The following is a 23,333-nucleotide window of genomic DNA, read 5'->3' as shown; positions in this document are numbered from 1 at the left end:
GTGTCCACCTCAGGTGATTGGAGAGGCTGAGCCACTAGGCCCTATAGGACATCTACTACACAAGGCCACTCTATCAACTCAAGGAGACTTAGTTGTGACACCCATTATAGCTTAGCTACCCAATACATAGAAACAAACACAGGGAAGCAGCCAAAATACGGAGACAAATAAACATGTCACAAATGAAAGAAATGGAAGAAAGCAAACTACTGGATATACTGTAGAGTTCAAAACCACAGTTATAAGGTGACTCAAGAAGCTTCTAGAAACCTCTGAGGAACTTAGTGAGACCTTCAAGGATCTTAGTGAGAATGCCAAAAAAATGGAAAAGGACCAGTCAGAAATTAAGCATATTGACTGAAATAAAGAATAATATACAGGGATTCAACAGTAGACTAGAGGATCCCAAGAATCAAATCAAAGATTTGAAATACAAGATAACAAAAAACACCCAACCAGAAGAGCAAAAAGAAAAAAGAATCCAAAAATATGAAGATAGTGTAAGGAGCCTCTGGGACAACTTTAAGTGTACCAACATCAGAATTATGGGGATGCCAGAAGAAGAGAGAGAGAGCAAGATACTGAAAACTTATTTGAAGAAATAATGACTGAAAACTTCCCCCACCTGTTGAAAGAAATAGACTTACAAGTCCAGGAAGCACAGAGAACCCCAAACAAAAGGAATCCAAAGAGGACCGCACCAAGACACATCATAATTAAAATGCCAAGGGCAAAAGACAGAGAGAGAATCTTAAAAGCAGCAAGAAAAAAACTGTTAGTTACCTACAAGGGAGTACCCATATGACGGTCAGCTGATTTCTCAACAGAAACTATGCAGGCCAGATGAGAGTGGCAAGAAATATTCAAAGTGATGAATAGCAATGAACCTACAACTAAGATTACTCTACCCAGCAAAGCTATCATTTAGAATTGAAGGTCAGATAAAGAGCTTCACAGACAAGAAAAAGCTAAAGGAGTTCATCACCACAAAACCAGTAGTATATGAAATGCTGAAGGGTATTCTTTAAGAAGAGGAAGAAGAAAAAGGTAAAGATAAAATATTATTTACAATAAAGTGACAACAAATACATATCTATCAACAAATGAATCTAAAAACCAAATAAATAAAAAATCTGATGAACAGAATAAACTGGTGAATGGAATAGAATCAAGGGCATGGAAATGGAACAGACTGACGATTCTCAGAGGGAAGGGGGTGAAGGTGGGTGCGGGAAGAGATTAGACAAAGATCTTATATGCATCTATGCATTACCTATGGACACAGACAATAGGGTGGCAAAGGCCTGGGGTGGGATGGGAGCCCAGTGGTGGGGAGCTATGGGGGGAAAAAGAGGGACATCTGTAATAATTTCAACAATAAAGATTAAAAAAAAAAAAAAAGAATCAGAAAATGTGACAAATCAGGGCTCTCTCCTACCCAAGATAGTTGTTAAGCTTGAACCAGGATGGTGCTGTTCCTACATTTCACTACATTGGGCAACCTGTTGACCTGGCTCGAAAATTTTCACTCTTCCCCAATTTTGAGCCTTATGGAGGCCTGCCAAGAAGGTCAGGTGAGACGTATCAAGTGACACTGACCCAAGTCTGGCTCTAAGCCTCAGTTAAACAAAACTATCATACTAGCTTCAAATAGCAACTTCTATCTCAAGAAAGTAAAGGTGACTTTATTTCCACCAAGATTTTGAGCAAATGCTCTTAAGTATATTATACTTTTACTTTGGCTTCCCTGAAAAGCATTTTGTGTCATTTTGAAATCATTCTTACCTTTTTATCAAGCTTATTCTAGAACATTCAAATTACCATCCATTACCAGCTAAAATAAAGGTGCCTTGGTGCATTGTAAAATACGAATAATCTTTAAAACATTTTGTTTTAGTGATATATATCCTCCTATAAATTACAGCTGGCTCCAATTTTACTTAATATTAAAAGATATCAACCATAATGTATCTAATTTTACTAATAAGTTTGTTGCATAAAGGGGCTTATGACTTTACAGCTATTAATATTTAAAACCAAACCAAGACATTACAGCAGGCCTACCTATTACAAAAGAAGAGTTTTTCCTGGCCATTCTACCTTCAGAAAACAGTACTCAAGCTATTTACTTCCTATGTCAGAGGTTACTGTGTTCAAGGAATCTTTTTGATGTCCAGTTTAAAAATTAAGCATTATCCTCTGACATAATAAAGGAAAAATTGAAGAAGAAGAACTAGCAAAGGGAGGTTTTTTCCTATATGCCTGCTCTTTTCTACTAAAAAAAATATATATCATCAACCAGTTATTTTGGAAAATTGAAATTGCTATAGTACCGTCTTGATTTATAACAAGGGAGCATTGCTGGAGTGAAAAACCATCTGAGGAGGAGAAACCACATGTGTGTTACAAGTCTGGACTAATTTGTGGGATAAATGTGTCTCTATAGAAGTTTTCTGTTAAGTAAAATGCTCTAAAAATCACATCATACTTTCTGCAAATTTACATTTATAGCTAGTTTTTTATTACAAAGGATAGCTCCCCACCCCACAATTTGAGGGACAGCTATTCCTATGAGAATAGCCCTATTTTTATGGCTGACAAAACTAAAAGTTCTGAGAAGAAAAACAGATTCTCAATATTGTATTGTAAGTGGATGAGTTGAAAATTAAATTCATGTCTTTTGATTCACAGTCCAGCCCTCTTGCCAATATATCATGCTACAATTCATCTATTTTCATAATAAAACAGAAAATTAATCCCATCAAAAACATTTTCTGGTCCCAAGACATACAATAAATCATACTAAATAATGCAGTAAGTTCTTTCCAAAAGAATAATGTCTATTTAAATCATTATTAATAATACTCAAAATGAGATACAAATTATAAATAACATACTAAATGATACTAAGCAAATAAATTAAAATTTAAAATATTTTTCTAGAAACTTCTCTTTGGAGATGAAGACTCACAAGCACTGACTATCGATTAAGATAGATATAGGGTTTTTTTAAAACTATACTATATGGTTAATTCAGTTAATCATTAAATATCTATTGGGTACTTATTAGATGCCTGGAAGTTATCTTTAGGATATTAATTCACTAGAGGCCCAGTGCATGAAAATTCATGCACTGGAGGGGGGGTCCCTCAGCCTGGACTGCCCCCTCTCACAGTCTGGGAGCCCTCAGGGGTAGGAGGCGACCTGATGATCAGGGGAAGGCGATGCCCCATCACACCTCTGCTGCTGCCACTGCCGGCAGCACAAGCCTCGGCCGGTCCTGGTTACCTGAGCCTCGGGTGGCCCTGGGCAGCTGGGTAGCTGCCATCCAAGGCTTGCCTGCACGTCAGGCAGCCCTGAGAGGCTGAGCAGCCACCATCCGAGGCTTGCCTGTGCCTTGGGTGGGCCCTGGGCAGCTGGGCAGCCGATATCTGAGGCTTGCATGATCCTCGGGCTGGCCCTGGGTGGCTGAGGGGCTGAGTGTACTGGGGGACTTTAGAGGCAGGTACACGGAGCGGCCGGACCCACCTGGGGGCAGGCCCAGCCATGCTGCATGCCTGCTGCCCTGGCGAAGCTGAGGGGACTGGGTGCCGCCATCTTGTGGCTGTGGGTGCTACCATCTTTGTGAGGGTGTGATTGTCAATTAGCATATTCCCTGGTTATTAGATAGGATTAGTCCTTTTTAAGTAGCTGACATACTGATTTAGTTTTCTTAACATCTCTTCATGGTAAAAGCCAACCTTTTTTGTCTACTGAAATGGGTGGGGATACCCCAATAATATTAAGTAAGTAGATTTCTAAGTGGTGTTCTATGTAGATCAAACAGTCTTTTGTAGCTAGTTTCTACAAAACCCTGAAGAGCTTAGGTCTACATCAAAAGCAAGTCTTCAAATCAATATAGTGCTATAAAATTTTCAATCAATATAGCCAATCATTCCCACTGGGCAATACTTTTTAAATAAATGGTTGATGATTGTATAATGGCTAACAAAGAGAAATATGCAGTGGGTAGACTGTCTGAACTATGAATAGTGTTGACATACTGACATTTCATCTACTAAAAGTAGAATAATTCAATTTGCATTGTTTTCAACTCTGCGTGATATCGTAACTTCTAATTAGAATGCTGTGGTTGTTATCAATTGCCATAGGAGAAAGGAATCTCAAACTTGTATTCATTCCATACGTTTTAGTGTCCCTTTGACAATTTAAATATTCCAAAAGTGCTTCAGGAATTAACTCCTACAGATGCCAATGTTTTTCTTCAGAGCCCCAGTGAAATCTCTAAATTGCCATATTTAAAAAAAAATCAGATAATCTACACTAATAAAAGAGAAAGATGCAAATTGACTGTACATCCACAATGCCTACCAGCCAATCAGGAGTGAGTATGCAAATTAACCCAACAAAGATGGCAGGTTAATTTGCATACACAGGCGCCAAGCAGCTAGGCAGGGTGGCGCCAAGCGGCCTGGTTCCCGGGGACAGGTACCAAGCCTAAAGCTTCCCGGGACCATCGCCGCCCCAGGAGGTGAGGGCGGCTGCGTCAAGCCATGCCCGCAGGCTCCTGGGATCATCGCTGGCTGTGGGAGGCAAGGGCTGCAGCTCCAAGCCACACCTGCAGGCTCCTGGGGGGGCCCAGCACCCAGCAGTCCCAAGCCCCGCGGCTGTGGCGGTGCTGGGGCCGCTGGGGCCACAGCAGAGACACAAACATGCAGGAAACCTGTGGAAAGGGAGATAAACTATCTTAACTTTACCTCCCTTTCCACAAGATGAGAAAACTGACCTGATTTATTTAGCAATATGGCCCACACCTTTCTACAAGCACAGGGTATGTTATGACCACTCCAAGGAAGGTCTGGTCAGAATACAGTCTCCAGGGAATAACGCTACTGTGGCAAATCATCTAAGAGAGGAAACAAGCTTTTGTTGGGTTTATTCTGAAGGTCAGAGAACATGCCACCCCAACATATGCTGTGTTGTTATATTGATGATCTTGAGCTGCAGATGCTTGAAAAACAGCAAATGCATGCAGAGGCTTTCACTGAAGTCTCCTGATCTGCCTAAAATTGGACCCCCCTAAAGGAGCTTAAATGTCATAGGTCCCCTTGATAGGAGAAGTGTCATCAGGCAGAGAAGACTGACTCCTGTCACAGGACAGGAGAGTTGAAGTTGACATCACACCCAAACTTTGTTATAAACTATCTCCCTCCACACCTATTCATCTTTCCTAAAAATCATTTACTCTCCTCTAAGAGGCCTACATCTCCCGTCCCCTTTCCCTAGGAAGAAGGTATTTAAATCTAGATTCTAAGCCACCTTGGGGAGTTATTCATTTTTCCCTGGGATCTCCCACATATACATGAGGTACACATGTTAATGAAATTTTGTTTTTCTCCTGGTAATCTGTCTTTCATTACAAGGGCCTCCGCTAAGAACTCAGAAGGGTAGAGGAAAACTATTTTTCCTCCTCCATAATTCTCTCAGGAAATCAAGTCCCGGGCTGAACAGTATCATAAATGTATTCATGATACTAATAACCCCAAATAAAGATGACCACCAGAGAAAAGAGAATTAGGGGATAAAAAAAAAAGAGTGCAAAATGATATTGAGAAAAGGAAAAAAAGTAAGAGAATAAAGAAAGAGAATAAAAAAAGAAGGGGGGAAAACTATTTATATGGGGAGAAAACTCCAATAGAACAACAACTAATAAAAAAAATGCAAACAACAAACACCCAGAGATGAATGCAAACTACAAACAATAACTAACAACAAGCGAGGAGAGGAAAAACAGAAGCAAAAAAAAGAGAAAAAATCACACAAACAAAACAAACTAATCAATAATCAAACAAACAACAACAGGACAGAGAGAAAGAAGGGCAAAACAAAACAAAATAAAACAAAGAACCTAAGACAAAAAGAAAAAAAGGGAAGAGAGAAAAAGAATTGGATAGTGAAGAAAGAGAAGAGAGAAGTGTGTATAGACTTGGAGCAGGGGAGCAGAAATTAGATATATAAGTCGGATGAATTTTTAACAGGGGGTAAAAAGAAAGAATAGGAAAATCTAAAGCAGGAATAGGGTAAGAGAAACAGGACAACAAAAGGGGAAAAGTGAGGAAGAGAGTGTTGGCATAAAGGTAAAGTTGAGATAGAGTAAAATGATGCTAAAGGAAAAATGAAAATAGAATGTAGGACACTAGTCACAAAATAAAATAAAATAAAATAAAGAAAAAATTAAATAAAACTTTAAAAAAGGTAAAATAATAGTAGTAATAATACTAATTAAAAATATAATAATTAAAAAGGTAAAATAAAGTGAGAAAAAAGGAAAAAAATTAGTTTCTTAAGTAAAAGATAAAAAATAAAAATGTGCAGTAGTGAAGGTCAGTCACTTCCTCTACTGTTCTGTTTGGCACGCCTGTTTCCTGTCAGGTAGTCAGGACAGTATTAAAGTTTTCTGTATTCCACTGCTCCTCTGTGTTGTAAGCCACAATCCTGTTTTCAAGCAGGCAGTATTTCTTTGTTTCTCATCCTGCCTTTAATTGTATTTACACAAGAGTCAATTTGTGATTCAACCCCTGGGTGGCAGTGTTTCTGTATTGACATCCGGGGCTATAAGTCTTCTCTCCCCAGTATTTAGTTTTTGTTTTCCCTGCACTTAATACTGGGTTGGGGGAATGGACTGTCCCAGAGCTGGTTTTCTGATCGTTTCTCCCTGCTCTAATCCCCAAGTTCACAAAAACAACTTTCCCCTGCAATCTCAGAGTGTTTTTAATTGGGAGATCCTATGTCCTGGGCTTAGTAATCAAAAGCAAAGATTTAAAGAGAAATTAAAAAAAGCCAGAGTAAGCGCATGGACTCACAACTTTTCCCCCCAGCACTGCACGTGTCTCTGCGCATGTCTCTGTGCATGTCTTTTTCCCTTGGCACAGCGCAACCAGTATACTAGTAGAACTTCAGGCTGCCTTTCTGTGCCCAGCCCAGCTATGGGTTGATTTCTATAGTTCCCTCCTGCCAGCAGCCCTATGGACCCCTTTCCACATTCGTGGACTATGCTGACCCCAATGGCCACGGATTTTGTGGGGCGCAGACTTCCTTTGAAACTCTAGAACTCATGGCTTGTGTTTCTCCCTCCAGCCTGGATCGCAGACCTCACCTTTCTCTAGGTGATATTTGACCTTTCTGTGAGAAGGTGCAGGGCTCTTCCGCGTTTTTGCACTGCTTGAGACCCGGTGTTTATGGGTTTTCAGCTGGTCCCTGGGTGTTGTGGTTGTAGGGTCCTGGGAGGTATCTGAGTTCTTCCAGGTTGAAGGTAAGGCTAGGCTTCCGATGACAGCCACTCTCCCCTTCAAGATGGCAAGGTCTCTGCTGCAGAGCCGGCCGCTCCGGGAGAGATTTCAGCAGCAGTAGGGGCTGCCTGGTCAGGGGAGCCCGGTCCAGCAGTCCCCAACAGTCCCTTGGAATATAGCTGTCTCTCACTCACAAACAGACACTCCCCTCACGTCCACACGCTCTCCTTTCATTCTCTCACTCACACACTATCTTATAGCCTGCCTTCCCATCGGCAGCCATATTCCCGAATCTAGCATATTATGCTTTGATTGGTTGAATGGCCGACTGGACAACCAGACACTTAGCATATTAGGCTTTTATTATATAGGACATGTTTAATAAAATATGAAATACTGTAAGCAGAGACTAACCTTAGACCAAGAGGGAATGGGAAATGTATTTACAAAGGGGTGAGACAGAGTAAAGGAAAAGTCATACAGATTGGTGAAGCACTCTATGGCTAGCAACAGGGAAGGAGTAGGAAATCTGTTACCACCCTAAATCTATAGGCTACCCAGAAACAGTTGTAGCTGTCTGTGTAGAACAAGGCCTCTGGACAGGAGTGATGGTTTTCAATAGAGGATGCAGTCATTCCCAAAGCAAGCCCACAGAGAGGAATCCAGGGGAATAAATACCCTAAACTTTTCCTCTTCCTAGTTCCTATGTTGCTGCCAATGGCTGACATAGGCTGACCCTAACCAGAAGCTAAAGGTTAGAAGAGTCCAACTAATGTAGCCCAAGGAAGTCAGCCTCCTACAGCATGCAGCTAGCAAAAAGGGTAGCTAGTAGATCTGAAAGGTTAAAAAGGAATATATACCACAAATGGAAATCTATTCATGATTTATATTATCAGAATGATTTGGGATAACCAAATTTACTTCACTGGACTAGTTTTATATAATGCCAAAATCAAGCAGTACCTCAGAGCAAAATATATGATTTTAACTATCTCCTTTGCAAGTATCAACAACATGCAAATAAGTCACCAGGAGAGAAGAATGAATAAACCAAGAATGAAGCTGCCATTTAAGATTTTCATATTTCCTCTCCAACATAATCACCATAAAGAGTTCTGAAGATGTAAAAGTGATGACCCACTTTTCAAGTTTATAGACAGAAATCTTCAGACATAAGAGGATATCCAGAGATGAAAATACTAACAATTTAGTGTTCTAATATTGTCAATTTTTAGAAATGGGATCCTATATATTGGAAGAAATCTGAAAGAACCAATAAATTTAGGGTTTCTCCATTTCTTGAAGAGTAATATGTTATAGTTAGAGTGAGTGCATAGAGAGTATATCTGGTAAGATTTCTAAGCCATATATTAGTGTCTATTAACAACTTGCCTTTTAAATTATTCTGACTCCCATAAGCAGAGTTGTTCTGTCCCTCTTCTGTGTCCTTTGCACCACCCTATATCTACTATATACCTCTTCAGTACTTATCCTTTTGTTTTCATGTGTTTACTCAATCAATACTTATTGGGCATCTGCTATGTGTGAGATACTGTGCTAGGGACCAATTTTACAATAATAAACAAAACAGATTTTTAAAAACACTCCATGTTCTCATAAAATTTGTATTGTATTAGAGAATGATCTACAATAACAAAATGTATGGGTTGAATTGTGTTCTCCAAAATTCATGTGTTGAAGACACATGAGTGTATTCAGAATGTGGCTCTATGTGGAGATAGGGCCTTAGAAGAGGGTATTAAGTTAAAATGAGGCCATTAAGATGGCTCTAAGTCAATCTGACTGCTGTTCTTATAAGAAAAAGAAATGCGTACATATAGAGAGACACCAGGAGTGTGGCACATGTAAAGAGCACATGTGAGGACCAGTGAGAAGGTGGCCATATGCAAGCCAAGGAGAGAGACTGTAGAATAAACAAAACCTGCCAACACCTTAATCTTGTTATATTAGCCTCTGAGACTGTGAAAAAAATAATTTCTGTTGTTGAAGCCATCTAGTCTGTTGTACTTTGTTATGCAACCCTAGCAAACTAATACACCAAATAATACATAAATAGCAGGTTGGCGTACAATGTCATTAGTACTGCCAAGAAAAAGCAGGAAAAGATAAAAGCAAATGTGTTAAATAGAGTTGCCATTTAGGTAGGGTAGTTAGGGAAGACCCCACTTGGAGTTAAGAGTTAGGCAAAGACTTGACCAAGGTGATAAAGTAAGTTTTACACATATCAGGGCATGGGAATAGAAAGAATATTCTCAGCAAAGGGAATGACAAGTACAAAGGTCTGAGATAGTGTCAGGCATGGTATGTTCAAGGATAAACTAGATGGTTAAGGTGGCTCAAAATCATCCACTAGTCATTCATGAATCCACTCATGAAGGTGGCAGGAGATGAGGTCAGAAAGGTAATGAGAAAGCTGATGGTATAAGTCTTGCTATTTAAAGTATGAACCTCAGATTAGCAGTATTAGAATCATATAGTAAGATTGTTAGCAATGCAGCATCTCAGGCCCTGTCCAAGACCTACAGAATCAAAAATCTGTATTAAAATTAAATCCCCAAGTGATCTGTAGGCACATTAAATTTTTAACATCTTTATTGCCCATTTAAAATGTACACATCAATGATTTTCAGAGAATTCACAGGTGTGTACAACCACTACTACAGTCAATTTTGGAACATTTTTATCACCTCAAAAAGAAAACATGTACACTTTTATGATAATAACATCTCTTTATCTCTATTCACGTTTTTTGTTTTGTTTATTTATTTAGATTTTTAGAGCATGTTTATTAAAGCTGGGGACACCGAAACAGGAAAGGCTTAGGACAGAAGAAGCAATGGGAGAGAGCCTAGGCGAGGTGGCTTTGGCTCTCTAGAAATGTTATAGGAAAGAAATGAGCCTGGGGGGGCTGCTTTGGCTCACTGAAAAGTCAGAGAAAAGGTACCTTGGAGACAGGTTCAGGGGTTAGCCTGGGATAGGCTGTGTTGCCCATTGTTCTCTTGCTGAAAGTCTGATGGGTCCCTTAGAGTTTAGGAGATGCACACCTATGGGGGAATAAGAAGGGGAAGGGAAAGGTGCAGGAATGCTCCTGAGAGGAAGAGTGCACCAACATTTTTTGTTTTAAAAGTCTCTTTTGTCTAATATCCATATAGCCACTTCAGCATTCTTGTGGTTGCTGTTTGCATGATATATCTTTCTCCATATTTTTACATCTACCTGTTTATTTGAATACAAAGTGTGTCTTCTGTAAATATATATAGTTGGATCATTTTTTTAATCCAGTCTGACAATCTCTGCCTTTTGATTATATGATTTAATCCATTCACATTTAATGCTATCTATACTAATAAAAGGGTAATATGCTAATTAGACCGGATAGACCGGACATCTTTGGATGACCTTCTGGATGTCTTTCCTGACAAAGCTGGGGCCAGGCAGTGCCACCCAGGGTCCCAGCTGCCTATGGTCAACCCAGGCGGTGCTGCCCGGGGTCCCAGGTGACTGCAGCTGGCCAGGGCGGCGCCGCCCAGGATCCTGGATGCCTGCAATGGGCCAGAGGGAGAGAAGCCTGGGTCCCAGTTGCCTGCGGCTGGCCGGAGGAGGGAAGCCTAGGTCCTGGGTGTGGGGGCCAAGGCAGAGATGGTTAGGGGTGATCAGGCAGGCAGGAGAGCAATTAGGGGCGATCAGGCAGGCAGACAGAGGCAGTTAGGGGTGATCAGGAAGGCAGGTGAGCAGTTAAGGGCATCAGGCAGGCAGGCAGAATGGTTAGGGGTGATCAGGCAGGCAGGCAGAGTGGTTAGGGGCAATCAGGCAGGCAGGCAGGTGAGCGGTTAGGAGCCAGCGGTTCCGGATTGTGAGGGGGATGTCCAACTGCCGGTTTAGGCCTGATTCCCCAGAAACATCCCCCGAGGGCTCCCTGATTGGGAGACGGTGCAGCCCAGGCTGAGGGACACCCCCCCCCCCCGTGCATGAATTTCATGCACCGGGTCTCTAGTCTATAATAGTAAAAGTATAATATGCTAATTAGACCGGGCGTCCTTCTAGATGTCCTTCCGGGAGGAAGCCAGGGCTGCAGATGCTTAATCCAGGCAGCTGCCACGGCTGTGAGGAAGGGATCCAGGCAGATGCTGCAGCTGCGAAGGCCTAATCTTGCACGAATTTCATGCATTGGGCCTCTAGTTGTTATATAGTTATCTACCTCTGCCATTTTACTTTTTGTTTTTACATATAGCATGTATTTTTTGTTTCTTTAGTCCTCCATTACATCATTCTTTTGCCTTAAGTGAATATTTCCTAATGTAGCATTTTAATGTCCTTAATAATTTTAACTGCATTTTTAGTGGTTTTCTCTAGGATATACCATATACATATAATTTATCAAAATCAGCTTCCAATTTATACTAGTCTAATTGCACTAATATATAGAGATATTACTCTTATATAGCTCTATTTCATTTTCCCCCTTTTTGTGGAAATTTTATTACATAACATTACATTAATGTTATAAACCCAACTACACATTGTTATAATTATTACTTTACCATTTGTAGTAATTTCCTTAGCCCAATACAGCTTTGCTTCCACCCACCTCCTTTATGTTGTTATTGGCAAATATACATGTATATTTGAGAAGTGCCTGAAAGGGCCTTGCAAACTACTGTAAGAATTTTGTCTTGTATTTTTAGTGAACTGGGAAGACATGGGAACAAAGAAGTGACCTGATCTATTTTTAAAGAATTCCTTTGTACACTTTATTGAGAATAGTCTCTAAGAGAGCAGGGTAGAAGCCAGGAGATCAATTAAGAGATGCTTGCCACAATTCAGGAGTGGAATAAAGATGGCTTAGACAGGCTGTAAGTGGTAGAGTTAGTAAGAAACAATCAACTTCAGGATATGATTTGAAGGTAGCCAATGAGATTTTTTTAAATTTTAAAATGCATTTTTATTGATTTCTTTTTTTAGGGAAAGAGGAAGGGAGAGTGAGAAAGAGATAGAAACATCAATGAGAAACATTGACTGGCTATCTCCTGCACAACCCCTACTGGAGATCGATCCTGAAACCTGGTCAGGGCACATGAACTGGCAACCTTTGGTGCATGGGATGACTCTCAACCAAATGAGCCACACCAGCTGTGCACCAATGCGATTTAATCACCAATATTGGCATGGATAAAGAGAGAAGAATCAACAATGATTCCAAACAGTTAGGCCTGAGCACTGGAAAAATAGTCTCACCATTATCTGAAGTGGGGAAGACTACTGGAGCTCATAGTTTAAGGGGAAGTCCGGGAGATGTTGGGAGATGTGTCAGGTTTGAGATTCCTCACAGGTGTTGATTGGGCAAAGGTACACACAAATCTAGAAAGTGGTTCAGGCAGGAAATATAAATTTGGAAATCGTAGTATGTAGGTGGTGTTTAAATCCCTAAGACTAAATGAGGTCTTGAGAATGGAGAGAAGACTACTAGTAAATGAGACCTGAGGACTGAGTTCTGGGGGACTCTGGTGTTAAAAATGAGGGGTGAGGAGGTGGAATCTGCAGAGATGAATGAGAAGAAGTGAATGTGTTTTAAATAACTGAATCTTTTTGTACACTGTGAGCTGCTAAAAAGTGGAGATACTTTATCACTGTGTCCCTTACACAAGAGTTCTCATCCCCTTTCTCAGCCATGTGTACTTTGAAAAAGCTCCCAGTGAGTCTGATGCACACCTCCAGGTTGAGAGTAACTGTCCCTGTGGTTGTCACAGTGTTGGGCACATAGAAGTTGCTGTGTGTTTCTGAAACTGAAATTAGATATATGATTAACACATAAAAACACGTGAAGTTTTCAGATATTACTTTTGAACTATGACAATCATTAACCACCTGCTATGATCTTACCAAGAGAAGCCACACTGATCCCGAAGTTGCAATTAGAGTAACTGCTGTGCAAGCTAATGCTACCTAAATATACTTGCATTACAAAAGCTTAAGTAAAATACCAGGTAAGTAACAAAAAGTGAGGAAAGTGTATAGCATTTTTGGAGATGGATCACTTTTGAGTAGCTTCACATCATAAAGTCAAATGCCTTTCTCATCTTATATTTGTGACTTGCAATTCTGCTAGTTAAGAGTGACACCACAGAGTAAAAAGAACAGTCAGAATTTCATCCAAATCCTGGCTCTGCCATTTGTAGCTGTCTGATGTTCTGCAAGCCATTTAAACTCCCTGAGCTCATTTCCTTAACTTGTGGGATTAGAATAATGAAATCTACTCTGAAGAAATAGTACGAGGACTATAGATGCATTTAAATTATCTCACATATAGTAAGCCCCTACAAATGGTAACTGTTATTATCACTACTGATAATTTGGTAATAATTATTATAATAATGTAAAGAATTATTAATTGAATAGTTAATTAGTTACCCATGGCTATATAATAAATCTACTGCAAAATATAGTGGCTGAAACCAACAATAACATTTATTACTGCACAGTTTCTGTAGGTCAGGAATTCACAAGCAGCTTAACTGTGGTTCTGGCCCAGCAGTTCTCATTAGGCTGCAAAGCGGAGATGTTGGTCAGGGCCAAAGGATCTTCTTCCAAGGAGATTCGCTCACATGGCTGACAAGCTGGGGCTAGCTTTTGGCAAGAGACCTTAGATCTTTGCCATGTGGACCTCTCCATGTCCTCATGACATGATAACTGGCTTCTCTCAGAGCAAGCAATCCAAGACATGGCAAGGCAAATTCTCTTATACCAGTAACCTCGTCTTAATCGTCATACATCATTATTTCATACTAGTGGCCTAGTGCACGAAATTCATGCACTTGGGGTAGAGAGGGGTCCCCCAGCCTGGCCTGTGCCCTGTCACAGTGCGGGAGCCCTGCGATCCATCGCCCCAAAGAGGTAGGCCCCGCCCACCCATCCAGGGCTCCTCGATGGATTGCCCCAAAGAGGTAGGCCGGAGCCAGGGGAGGCCTGCAGACCCCCGGGCCAGGCCACGGTGGAGACCTGTGGACCCCCAGCACAGGCGCACGAAGGCCCCGCCACGGCCCCGCCCCCGGGCCGGGCCATGGTGGAGGGCTGCGGACCTCTGCGCGCCTGCAGACCCCCAGCCAGGCCCGTGGCAGAGGGGCCTCTCCACGCGCCTGTGGACCCCCAGGCCGGCGCAGGGGGGCGGGGACGTGAGCCTCAAGTTCCCAGGCCGGCACAGGGGTCAGGGACACAAGTCTCATGTCCCAGGTCAGTTGCCGGGGGCGGGGACGAGCCTCACGTCCCAGGCCCATTGCCGGGGGCGGGGACACGAGCCTCATGTCTCTGGGCCAGTGCAGGGGGCGGGGACACAGCCTGCTGACCAGTCATTACATGATGGCGTCCTGACCAATTTGCATATTATCCTATTATTTGATAGATAGGTTACACAGTACAGCCCTTCAGTGAGCTAGGGGGAAAGCATGTGAATAACAGAAGAGGATCACTGGGTGCTATCTTTAAAGTTTGGCTACCACAGTAGTAAATAAACTATACCTTTAACATTATCTGCTATACTATTTGAAAATATGGAACAAAAGTAAAATTTGCTTTCTTTCTCTAAAATTGCAAATAATTCCAATCATTTCTCAATGACCTTAAATGTGTGATTATTTTTATTGTCATTCTCTTCCTGTAAAAGGTTTCTTTTAAATGACAAGTTATTTGAACAAGCATGAGGAAGCCTTATGATGTGGATACATAATTGACATTGTAGTACAACTAGAAAGTCAGTGTATTAATTTTCCTGAGGGAAAATGAAGTTTTATTTCCACTGATAAAGAGTTATAATAATATAAAACACTATCTCAATCTTGCAGCATGATAAAAAATAATATTAAGCAACTCTAATCACATATTAAGAAATTCAGATTAGGATTATACTGATTATCTTCCAACATCAACAACCACACACACACACAAAATGCATTAGAACAATTTAAGAGACTACTCATTCAAGTTCTTAAATTGTATGGTTGTTTGATTCTTGTGTATTTTGAGGTACAGAGTGATGGTTAAATCACTTTTTAATAGATTTTTATTTAGCATAAAATGCAAAAAAAGCTTCAGAGATTTCTATCATAGCCTTGATAATAGCTCATCTTTCCCAACTTAAAATTTTATATCAGCAAATACAGCCACTGCTTTGGTTACCAAGGGAAATTTCCTGAGATAGTATGAATGTAGCATGTTGGTATGAATGGCTGTTTTGTGTTAACATCTTCTTTCGTTTTTAAAGAAAGTATTTATTGTTGAAAGTATTACATATGTCCTCTCCCCCCGCCCCACATTGACCCCTTTTGGCCCGCCCCTCCCCCCTACCCCAGGCCTTCACCACTTTATTGTCTGTGTCCATGGGTTATGCATATCTATATATATAAAAAGCCTGTGGCCCTAACGCTATAACGACCAAAGACCAGCACAGGTGGGCGGGGCTGCAAGCAGGGCGACGCCATGTGGGTGGGTGGGGCCATGCAATTTTGCGCGCTGGGCTTCTAGTATACATATAAGTTCTTTGGTTGATCTCCTACCACCAACCCACCCTCCCCCACATTCCCTCTGAGATTCCATGGTCTGTTCCATGCTTCCATGTCTCTGGATCTATTTTTGTTCATCAGTTTATTTTGTTTATTAGATTCCACATTTGAGTGAGATCATGTGATACTTGTCATTCTCTGACTGGATTATTTTGCTTAGCATAATACTCTACAGGTCCCTCCATGCTGTCTCAAAGGGTAAGAGATCCTTTTTTTTTTACTGCTGCATAGTATTCCATGGTGTAATGTACCACAGCTTTTTTATCCACTCATCTACTGATGGGCACTTGGGCTGTTTCCAGATATTAGCTATTGTAAATTCCAGTGCTATGAACATAGGGGTGCATTCATTATTTCTGATTGGTGTTTTGGTATTCTTAGGATATATTCCTAGAAGTGGGACCACTGGATCAAATGCAGTTCTATTTTTAATTTTTTGAGGAAACTCCATACTATTTTCCACAGTGGCTGCACCAGTCTGCATTCCCACCAGCAGTGTACTAGGGTTCCCTTTTTTCCACATCCTTGCCAGCACTTGTCATTTGTTGATTTCTGGATGGTAGCCATTCTGACAGGAGTGAGGTGATACTTCATTGTTGTTTTAATTTGCATCTCTCTGACGATTAGTGACTTTGAGCACTTTTTCATGTCTCTTTGACATCTATCTGTATGTCCTCTTTGAAGAAGTGTCTATTTAGGTCCTTTGATCATTTTTAAATTAGATTCTTTATCTTTCTTTTGTTGAGTTGTATCATTTCTTATACATTTTAAGTATTACACTTTATCAGACGTATCATTGGCAAATATGTTCTTCCATACAGTGGGCTCCTGTTTCATTTTGTTGATGGTTTTGTTTGCTGTGCAGAATATTTTTATTTTGAAGTAATCCCATTTGTTTATTTTTTCTTTTGTTTCCCTTGCCCTGGTAGATGTATGGGCAAACATATAGTGCTACCAAGAGATGTCTGAGATTTTGCTGACTATGTTTTCTCTAGGGTTTTTAGAGTTTCATGACTTCCATTTAAGTATTTTATACATTTTGAGTTTATTTTTGTATATGGTGTAAGTTGGTAGTCTACTTTCATATTTCTTAATGTATCTGTCCAATTTTACCAATACCATTTATTGAAGACTATCTTGACTCTATTGTATGCTCTTGCCTCCTTCGTAAAATATTAATTGAGCGTAAAGGCTTGAGCCATTTTCTGGGGTCTCTGTTCTGTTCCGTTGACCTATATGCCTGTTCTTGTGCCAGTACCAGGCTGTTTTTATTATATTAGATTTCTAGTATTACTTGAAATTTGGTATTGTAATCCCTCCAACTTTGTTCTGCTTTCCCAAGATTGCAGCAGCTATTCAGAGTTTTTTGTTGTTGTTGTTCCATATAAATTTTTGGAGTATTTTTCCTAGATCTGTGAAATATGCCATTGGTATTTTAATAGGGATTGCAATGAATCTACAGATTGCTTTCGGTAGTATGGAAATTTTAATGATGTTAATTCTACAAATCCATGAATGCGGTATATTCTTCTATTGGTTTATATCTTCCTCTATCCCTTTTCTAATATCCTATAGTTTTCCAAGTACATCTTTTACTTCCTTGATTAAGTTTATTCCTAAGTATCTTAATTTATTTTTGTTGCAGTGGTAAATGGGATTATTTGTTTAGTTTCTCTTTCTGAGAGTTCATTATCCTATATAATAAAAGGCTAATATGCAAATCGACTGAACGGCAGAACGAGTGGTCACTATGACATGGTCAGTGTGCTCCCACAGGGGGCGTGCCACTCAGCCAGAAGCTGGGCTCACGGCTGGTGAGCACAGAGGCAGTGGTGGGATCCTCTCCCACCTCCACAGCAGCACTAAGGATGTCCAACTGCCGACTTAGGGGGAGTGGGCCTAAGCCGTCAGTTGGACATCCCCTGAGGGCTCCCGGACTGCGAGAGGGCTCAGGCTGGGCTGAAGGACTGCCTGCCCCCCCCCCTCTCTGAGTGCACAAATTTCATGCACCAAGCCTCTAGTTAGTGTATAAAAATGCCATCAATTTCTTAGAGTTAATTTGTTATCCTGCTACATTGCCGAATTCATTTATTAAATCTAGTAGCTTATTGATGGAATCTTTAGGGTTTTCAATGTACAATATCATGTCATCTGTGAATAACGACCGTTTTACTTCCTCCTTTCCAATTTGGATGCCTTTTTTTTATATTTTCCTCTTGTCTGATAACTGTGGCTAAGATTTTCAGTACTATGTTGAATGAGAGTGATGAAAGCAGACATCCCTGTCTTGTTCCTATTCTTAGGGGAAATGGTTTTAGTTTTTGCCCATAGAGTATGATGTTGGCTTTAAGTTTGTCATATATGGCCTTTATTATGTTGAGGTATGATCCTTCTATTTCCATTTTGCTGAGAGTTTTGATCAAAAATGGGTGTTTGATTTTGTCAAATGTTTTTCTGTGTTTATTAACATGATCACATTTTTGTCTTTTAATTTGTTTATGTGATCTATCACATTTATTAACTTGTGAATATTGTACCAGCCTTGCATCCCTGGGATAAATCCCATTTGGTCATGGTGTATGATCTTTTTAATAGATTGCTATATCCAATTTGCTAATATTTTGTTGAGGACTTTAGCATCTATGTTCATCAGGGATATTGGCCTGTAATTCTCTTTCTTTGTTGTGTCTTTATCTGGTTTTAGAATTAGGGTAATGCTGGCCTCATAAAAAGAGGTTGGAAGTGTTCATTCCTCTTCAGTTTCCTGGAATAGTTTTAAGAGTATTGGTGTTAGTTTTTCTTTGAATAATTGGCCTAAAACTCCCCCTGTGAAGTCATCCAGGGCTTTTGTTTGCTGGGAATCTTTTGATTACTGCTTCAATGTCATCAGTTGTTATTGGCCTATTCAGGTTTCCTGATTCAGTTTTGGAAGATTGTATTTTTCTAGGAATTTGTCCATTTCATCCACATTGTCCAGCTTATTAGCATATAGATGTTCATAGTATTTTTTCTTTTTACAATATTTTGGATTCTGTGGTACCAGTTGTCACTTCAATGCTTTTGTTTCTGATTTTATTTATTTGGGCCCTCTCTCTTTATTTCTTGATGACTCTGGCTAAAGGTTCATCAATCTTGTTTATTTTTTCAAAGAACCAGCTCTTGGTTTCATTGATCTTTTGTGTGTGTGTGGTGTTTTTGTTTGTTTGCTTGTTTGTTTGTTTGTTTGTTTGTTGTTGTTGTTTTGTCTCTATGTCATTTATGTCTCCTCTGATCTTTATTTCCTTCCTTCTACTTACTCTGGGCTTTTCTAGTCATTCTCTTTCTGATTCTTTTAGTTGTAGGGTTAAATAGTTAATTATTAATTTTTCTTGTTTTTTGAGGTAGGCCTGTAGTGTATGAACTTCCCTCTCAGGACTGCTCTTGTTGTGTCCTATAGATTTGGGGTTGTTGTGTGTTAATTTTCATTTGTTTGTAGGAAGATTTTAATTTCTTCCTTGATCTTGTTGATAACCCATTCATCCTATCTAATAAAGATGGCGGTGCCCACAGCCAATAAGGAGGGAATATGCTAAATGACTACCCCGCCTTCAAATATGGCAGTGCCCACAGCCACAAGCTGGTGGCACCCAGTCCCCTCAGCCCTGCCTGCGAAGTCCCCCAGTCCCCTCAGACCCTCAGCTGCCCAGGGCCAGCCCAAGGCACAGGCAAGCCTCGGATGGCGGCTGCCCAGCCACCCAGGGCCGCCCAAGGCTCAGTTAACCAGGGCCGGCCGAGGCTTGCGCTGCCAGCAGTGGCAGCAGCAGAGGTGTGATGGGGCATCACCTTTCCCTGATCGCCGGGTCGCCTCCCACCCCTAAGGGCTCCTGGACTGTGCAAGGGGGCAGGCCGGGCTGAGGGAACCCTCCCCTCCAGTGCATGAATTTTCATGCACCGGGCCTCTAGTTGTTTAATAACATGCTATTTACCCTCAATGTGTTTGAATGTTTTGAGTGTTTTCAATGTAGTTTGTTTCTAATTTCATTCCATTGTGATCTCAGAAGATGCTTGATATATTTTCAATCTTCTTGAACTTGTAGAGACTTGTTTTGTGTTCTAACATGTGGTCTATCTTTGAGAATGAACAATGTGCATTTGAGAAGAATGTGTATTCTGCAGCTTTGGGGTAAAATATTCTGTAAATGTCAATTAAATCCATCTGATCCAGTATGTCATTTAGAGTTATTGTTTCCTTGTTGATTTTTTGTCTGGAAGATCTATCCAGTAAAGGCTGTGGGGTGTTAACATTCCCAACTATGACTGTATTGCTCTCTATCTCTCAATTAAAGTCCTCCAGAAGTGTTTTTATATATTTAGGTGCTCCTATATTGGGTGCATATATGTTTACCAGGATTATATCCTCTTGTTGGATCAATCTCTTTAGTATTATGCTGTGACCTTTATTGTCTCTAGTGATGGCCTTTCTTTTAAAGTCTATTTTGTCAGATATGAGTGTTACTACCCCAGCTTTATTTTTTTTCCTTTTGCATAGAAAATTTTTCCATCCATTCACTCTCATCCTGTGTGAGTTTTTTTCTGAGGTGGCTCTCTTGTAGACAGCATATAATTGGGCTGTGTTTTTATTTCCATTCAGCTACCCTATGTCTTTTGATCGGAGCATTTATTCCATTTACATTTAAGGTTATTATTGACTAGGGACCCCTTGGGGGATGTCTGACTGCCGGTTTAGGCCCGCTACCCGGGAAGTGGGCCTAAGCCCGCAGTCAAACATCCCCAGAGGAGTCCTTAGCGCTGCTGTGGAAGTGAGAGAGGCTCCTGCCAAGGTTGCTGCTCACCAGCGGTGAGCCTGGCTTCTGGCTGAGTGGCGCTCCCCCTGTGGGAGCACACTACCACCAGAGGGCAGTTCCTACATTGAGCATCTGCCCCCTGGTGGTCAGTGCGTGTCATAGCGACTGGTCATTCTGCCGTTTGGTCAATTTGCGTATTAGCCTTTTATTATATAGGATAGGTACTTATTTATGCCTATATTTCTCACTATCTATTTTTTCTCATTACAGCAGTCCCTTTTGCATTTCTTGCAGCTGGTTTGCTGGTGATAAACTCCTTTTGCCGGTTTTTGTCTGGGAAGCTCTTTATTTCACCATCTATTTTTGAATGATACCTTTGCTGGATATAGTAATCTTAGTTTCAGATCCTTGCTTTTCATTACCTTGAGTTCTTCATGCCATTCCCTTCTGGCCTATAGAGTTTCTGATGGAAAATCAGCTGACAGCCTTATGGGAGCTCCTTTGTAGATAACATATTGCTTTTCTCTTGCTGCCTTTAAGATTCTCTTTTTCTTTAATTTTTGGCATTTTAATTATGATGTGTCTAGGTGGGGGCTGTTTGGGTTCTTTTTGCTTGGGAATCTCTGTGCCTCCTGAACTTGTGGGACTTTTTCCTTCATCGGGTTAGGGAAGTTTTCTGCCATTATTTCTTCAAACACATTCTCTATTCCTTGCTCACTTTCTGCACTTTCTGGCTATCCTATGATGCAAATATGGTTACATTTCATGTTGTCCCACAACTCCCCTATGCTGCCCTCCTTTTTTTTTTTTTTTTTTTTTTTTTTACTGTTTTTCCTTTTTTGTTTTCTGAGTGGTGTTTTTTTTCTACTTTGTCTTCTAATTCACTGATCTGATCCTTGGCTTCCCCTAATCTGCTGTGTATTCCTTCCAATGTGTTCTTTATTAGTGCTATGTCATTCTTCATTTCCAACTGGTAAGTTTTCATAGTTTCTATATCTTTTCTCATACTGTTGAGCATCCTTGTAATCATTATTCTGAACTCAATATCTGATACATTACTTATATCATTTAGCTCTTCTTCTGGAGAAGTCTCTGTTCTTTTATTTAGGGCTTGTTTTTTTATTCCCCATTTTGGCTGTCTGTTTGGGTTTGTGTCTATGTTTTAGCTAGATCTTCTATGATTCCCAGTCTCTAGTGCAGGACAATGTCAGGCTATGTTTGTGACAGCCCAGAGTACTGTTTGGAACTATCAGCAATCCACAGCTTGTGGTTCCCTCTGCTGGGGCTGGGTGCCTTTGTAAAGGACCAAGGAATGCATTAAGGTCTGTTTTTCCTAACCCTTGATCCAGAATTAGATCAGGCAAAGACTTAGAGCCTCTAGAGATCCACATCTGCCTAGAGTCTTATTATTATTCTCAGCCTTAATAACCCTCAGGCTATTGACTGGAGCAAGGTATAGACTCCACAGGGTGAGGTGAGAGTTTTTACAATAGGGTGGGGCGATTGCTTCTCACCCCTCCACCCTGCCTGGATGGTAAAGTCTGCTGGAGAAAGATGTCCTCTTCAATGTGAGGGAATGACTCAGCACAGGGAACCAGAGTGTCTGCCTTCTGAGCTCTAAACCCAGAGCCCCCAACTCTAGATTCTCCTCACACAGCTCTAGTCCACCCTGCCCTTCCTCTGCTGGAGCCCAAAGTAGGTGCCCCTTTAAGAGGTTGCCTGCATTTCCAGTCATCTCTTCCTGGCAGTCAGCAACCCTGCTGATTTTTACAGCCAGATGCTATGTTCCGGTGCCTTCGGCTGGGGAACTCAGCTTGAGGTTTAGATCCCAGAGTTCTCAGTGGCAACCCCCACAGCTGAGATATACCTCCAGCACTTTATCTTCTGCCTTTGGGAGCCCTGCCAGCCCTTTTGTATTTCCACCCTTCCTACCAGTCTCTATGCAGTCTCCACTCTCCATTCGGCTATCAGGGTTCTTTCCATCTAGTCTTCAGTTGATTATTCGGGATGGTTTTTCTGTATTTTGGCTGTAATTCCAGTTTGGTCCTAGAATAGTGTCAGTGTAGCTTCCACTTAATCCAGCACCATTTTGGAACTCTAACATCTTCTTTCTGACCTCTATACCAAGGACAGGAAGAAATGCTAGATTTGAAACTCTTAAAAGCTGACCAAAAGCAAAGTAAGTTGAAGGGTAAGAAGTGAGAAGACAAAGTATGAGTATACTTTCAGAAACAGTGAAAATAATGTAAATTTAAAGTTGAGTAGAAACAAGTCATATATCATTCTATGACTAGAAAAATCTTGTATATAACCAAAAATTGTTTTTCCTGGCAGACAGACAAGCTAAAACTTAGGAATACCTGCTTGTCAGCAGGCTATCAAGTGCCATGCTCACATATGGGTTTTCTGAAGTTTTGCCATAATTTATACCTTTTCTTTTTAAGCTGTAATTCGGGTCATGTTGTACTCTCCAAGATAATAAATAGGGAAGAGCATGTAGGGCCAGTCTACCATTCACTTTGCCTTTCACCCTGCTCAAGGGCACCTTATACCTACCATCTTTATAGTACCTCATTAAGATGTCGCCTTTCAGAAAATTCTATTGTTCTAGGTCATTTGAAATGGTACTACATGAAATAGGTCATCAAGCATACACACTGACCACATACTGTATGGTTCAAACCACA

The 23,333-nt window shown here is 40.8% G+C and overlaps 1 protein-coding gene across 1 annotated transcript in view; it reads right to left on the bottom strand.

Annotated features, from left to right (window-relative positions):
- Positions 1 to 23,333, bottom strand: part of ST8SIA6 (ST8 alpha-N-acetyl-neuraminide alpha-2,8-sialyltransferase 6) — a gene marked incomplete at its 3' end in the record, with an annotated part of 146,555 nt that overhangs the window by 57,359 nt on the left and 65,863 nt on the right. The gene's annotated exons all lie outside the window — the stretch shown is intronic.

This window comes from Cnephaeus nilssonii (assembly GCF_951640355.1).
Source record: "Cnephaeus nilssonii genome assembly, chromosome: 1".
NCBI lineage: Eukaryota > Metazoa > Chordata > Mammalia > Chiroptera > Vespertilionidae > Cnephaeus > Cnephaeus nilssonii.
Note: the sequence above shows the minus strand (reverse complement) of the source record. Positions and strands in the feature narration are given on the sequence as shown.